Raw genomic sequence first — 5,350 nt, 5'->3', positions numbered from 1 at the left:
AGTCCATATTACGATAATCAGCAATAACATTGCGTACTACTTTCATGCATGCTCAACCCCCCTCAGCTCCTGGACTACTAGAACATTAACTTATTACATTTTACCTTCAATTAAACAAATATTTTTAATATTTCACCGCACCAATTTTTAATGGTAAAAGAAACTGAAAGGACCAAAATAAAAGCAGTGGTAAATAATGAATGGACCAAGTATGCATTCTTTATTTATACTGTCCGAGACGCTGGTTTTAAATTAATGAACGAGTTTGGCTGTTAAATTACATCTTACCGTACGAGTGATCTTGAAGCTTAAATATTTCGTTTACTTTGGACATGGGACTTTAAATGTCTCGATCCATACAAAAAGGCTTCACATAATTCACACGTTCGCCTAACATGTTTTAACACTATTTTAAAATACAGTTGTGTTAGGTTAATGAGTTGGTTAATATGTATTCTAATTTTATTTTCATGGTTAATTCAACCCAATTGATAAATGTTTAGCATCATAAAATCTGTTATGTCCCTACTGTTATAATGTTATGTTGTTGTGAATGTTATATTGAAAACCAATATCGGTTATGCTTGGATAAATAAAAAAAAACTTTTGACGTATGTTCACCTATTAAGTTATGAAAAAACTATTTAAAAAATATTCCAAAGGTAGATTAGTGATTTTCAACACTTCAAAGAAGCAGCAAGACCATCCCTATGTTATGTGTAGGTGACAACCTTTTTTACATAAATGAAATATATTAAAAATAAAATAATGAACTATTAATGTTTTATAAGTAAATTATTTCTTAATAAAAATCATGAACGGACATTATTACAAAACAAGAAAAATCTATTGGGTTTATTCGGAATGACTGTTAATGGGAAAAGTGTAAAATAATTTAGTTTTGTGTTGACTTCACCTCAAAGTTTCCGCTATTTGAAAAAAAAGAATCTAGATGAAATAACATTAAAATTTTAATTAATTATTTTGAATACAACGGTATTTCAAATGGTACCTATAATTTTAGTAAACTAATAATATGTACATATTCCATTAGCAATTTACTTGACTCTTACGTTACTTTTTAACTCTTATTTTGCATACTTCTTAAAACATCCATTAAGAAATTAAAGTTCATAAAATTACTTTTAAGAATTACATATTAGTATTCATACTCAAAAAGCGTCTTTTAAACTTGAATATTTTATGATTCTTAAGTGCTTGTTTTCAAGAGAAATAAGTGAATTTCATTCCGTCCGTACATAGAAAAAGTGAAAATATTGTTTTACCTCCTATATTATAAAAACTAAAATAGCTAAAGAGTTTATTTGGACCAAAAAATTAACCAAATTCAACTTTAAATTTAATTTCCTTTTTTAAAAAATTGTTGCCAAAATCTTTACTTCATGAAAGATTCTACTTGTACCACCGGTTAAATAATATGTTTTTTTACATTATATGTTTCAATGGGTATGTATTAATACAGTAGATTAAACTAACATAAATATTGCAAGAAGAAAAAAGTAAGATCAGCCCTGAAAAAACGTAAATTTGTTATGACACTTTTGCATTCTAATGACCTTGAACATGTAGGGGTTGAATGTAGACCACTAATCAGATATATTTCACCAAGACGGTAGCCTATGTAAATCCTTTACACCTCACACAGGGTTATGTCACCCTAGCAGGGAGGTTTCCCTTTAGACCCCTTTAGACCCTTTAGACGGCCCGGTTTATTTATTTATTAGACCTACTTAACAGTTTACCACTGTAAATATGGGTGAATTTAAAGGCCAAGCTAAATAGTTTTTAAGTTTACTTTTATACTGTATTGCTGTAGATTATACACTACATCATATAGTCCTTTACTTATAATCATATTTACCAATTTTTACGTTATATGCTTGTTTTTTACCTTTTGGACATAGAATTTGTAATTTTAAAAGGTAAAAATGCTCCAAGAGACCACTACTTCAGTTCCACGAAATGCATAAAATGTACAACGTGTTTCTATAATATACTATGTTAGCTCACGTTCCTTACAATAAAATATTCTCAAATAAAACACAATTTTGACGGTATTATTGGTGATGTTTCTTACTTTCTATCACTTTTAGTCCTGTGAATTGTAACCAAAGGAGGGACTAAGATCATTTGTGTAAAGCTTAAGATAACAAAACTATTATTATAAAAACAAACTTTTTGTAAGTATTTTGCAATTTAAAATGCCAAACAAATTTGAACGGACATATTTTATTGACAATCCCTACTAGTAATCTATTAAATTTATCTGTTTCTAATTTTGTAAAAATACTTCAACAATTATACTATTTGCCTTCTATTTATAGTAAATATTTGATACAAGAACCTTTTCATTCAAAAAATTAAATTCCGCCCTCTAATAGTAGTAGCTCTACTTTATCGTGAACTTTTTGGTTTCCGGTCCCAAGAGAAATTTTGGTTTATAAACACTGCTTTGATGAAGTTAACTGAGTTTCATAATATATCACTTGCGAAGCAGCCTAGTGGAGGTAGGAAGGTTTGTATTTAACCTTTATTTGTTACTCTTGAAAAATGTTATTACCGATTTCATAAACTGTTTGGTATTATTTATATGTCAATATATTTTCTATTTGTTTTATTTTTACTCGAAGCATTTCGGTTAATAGAGAAGACCTAAGTTTATAATGACAAAACGAATATCGTAAGTAAATTTTTCTATTTGTTCCTTTTTTATTCCCCTTTTTTTAATAAGCTGTTACCCCTCTTATGTATAGTTTTTATGATTCATAAATTCATTGTTGGCCGATCAAACGTTTTGAGTTAATTTTACGTTTTATTATATACTTTTTATTGAGTAAATTTAAATAGGTTTATGTAAAAGATATTATTTTGCCTAATTCTTTTTATTACGAATAAATATCACGAGGTAAAAGCCGCTACAAAGTTTGAGTACCTTTAAAGATATTCGAATCTAGCTTTTCTAACTGGTAGCTCTAAATCAACGAATATTTTACGGAATCAAGAACCTTCACCCGAGCTAACCTTGAAGTATAAGAACATAAAATTAATAATAGCTTTAAAAGAAAGTAGATGTAGGGATGTAGATTAATTGAAATACATATTCAGAGAAAAACTTGAGTGGTTTATTAGCTATATGTTAGTAATAGTTTTTTCTACCAATTTCAAACTTTATAACTGATTGTAATAAAATATATTACAAGTTACTTGAATAACATCTGGTCTATGTGCACTAGGAAATACACTCTATAATGTTTAAAATATTTACAATGAAACGGAAAGAGTTTTAAATCACTAGGCGTAGTTCATGAACTTAATGGAATAAATAATGGATGCAAATCAAGCCTGGAAACGTCAAATTACCCGCGAAAACAGGAGAACCTTTTTAAACTCTGGCAGACATTACTACTGGGTCAGCCTATCATTTTTTTATGCAAGTTTCAGATTTAGAACGTATTATATATTTTAAATATATGAATTGTTGGGATCCAGAAAATGTCTTTTGGTTGGAATGTAGCCTATAGGAAAACCTAGATTAAAAAAATAATGCACAATCTTATTAATCTAAAAGTTAAAATTTCTTATTGTGGAGTTTTATCAGTCATCCAACTCAATTAATTCCAAATTCTATAATTTAAAAGGCATGATTGTAAAAGGTTTCTTATGAGCTAAAAAAAGCGCTTTTGAATGCATTTGGTGTGGAATTCCCAGCTGATAATATTAATTAATAGTTTAAAATTAACTGCATGTTTAATTATTTGTTTATACTACTGCATCTTTTCTGTTTTAATTGAGGTACATGGCCTTGTATATTTCCGAAGGTTTAAATTTGAACTATCATTTAAAGATAAAACTGTGAAGTACAGTAAGTTTAATAGTATTTTAGCCTACTCAAAACAATATTCTATAAGTTAAAAATTGTGCTGAGTAATAACTAACCAACTGAGAAAATTTTTATTTTATTTATTTTGCTGTATTTGGTCATGGGCACATCACGGTTTACAGTTATTGCTTAGCACTTAAATAATATTCCATAGTATCATAAATATATCGTAAATTACAAAGTTCAAAGACAAACGTTATCATGACCAATGTCATGAAAATTAAAGTACATCTAACAGAAATTTACATTTTTTATTCATGTTTGTGTTAAGCTTTTCCCAGGAGAAAAGTGTAGGTTATCTTTACCTGCAGTCTATGAATTATTTAACTAACGGTTTTCCAGCACTGGGTAGTACGCACTTCTGCAGATAAATGAAAAATCATATAAAACGTTTAAATGTACTTTCCATCAATAAAATTATGAAACATTGCCAATTATAAAGGTTTTTCAGCGAAATACTTTATGACCTTTATTACATATTATGCCTGAAAAATTATTATGCCTTAAATAATGCATATGCTAATACATTATCATGTTGATTCAAGTTCTCGTTTCGGTGGATAAAAGTCAAAACCTGAAGGAAATTCATAGTTATTGACTGACGTAGAACCATCGAGTATCGATCATTATTTTATTGGAAAAAAATTTTTAACTGTGTTTTTATGGTTTTAGTTTAACTGTGGTACATATAGATAAACCAATCTATAATTTTTTTAAATTAATGTTTATAGTGTCAATTTATGATGGTCAAACAAATATTCAACATTTATAAAGAATCTTCAACTTTAGAGAAAATGTGTAGCCTAACACAAGTATCTTAAATTAAACACTAGATATGACAGTAAACATTTCTCTGTTTACTTTGTCGTTTTGTTTTACTTCAAGATTTCAATACAAGCTTACAGCTGTTTCTACCTTCCACCTTCAAAAAAATTTAAATGTTTCCACCTTCATGGAAACTAGAGATTATTAAAACCCTTGTAAGCAACACCGTTATTATTCTTTGAAATATTGTTTGTGACATATAATTTTGTGTTGTTATAAAACAGAACTGATCCCGTATTATTTAATCGATGTGATGTTTTGGTATTCTGCCTTTCCCATGGATTTTTATTTATTATTTACCCCTTTAAAAAGGTTCAAAATATTTAAAATATTAAGTCAGCACAACATAGCTTCATTCCTAGAAGGACATTTGAACCAAGCATTCCATTATCTCCTAACACTTTCAAAAAGTACTGGCCATTGTCTTTAGGCATTTGTCTCTTCCTGTTTCTATTTACTTTCTAATTCGACAACAGGGTAAAAAATGTGTACACAATTCAAGCATCGTTAAGGGAATATTTAGTTGATAAAGAATTATGTAGTGTTTCTTCCTTTTAAAATCCTGAATTAAATAGTATGTCTCTCTAGAAACCTGTATTTGTTTGGACGGATCTTTACCTCACT

Source organism: Macrosteles quadrilineatus, unplaced genomic scaffold (assembly GCF_028750875.1).
Source record: "Macrosteles quadrilineatus isolate MER2022 unplaced genomic scaffold, UCM_ALF_1.0 Scaffold_2__2_contigs__length_208266976, whole genome shotgun sequence".
Classification (NCBI taxonomy): domain Eukaryota; kingdom Metazoa; phylum Arthropoda; class Insecta; order Hemiptera; family Cicadellidae; genus Macrosteles; species Macrosteles quadrilineatus.
The sequence above is the reverse complement of the archived record's forward strand: the minus strand, read 5'-3'. Positions refer to the sequence as shown.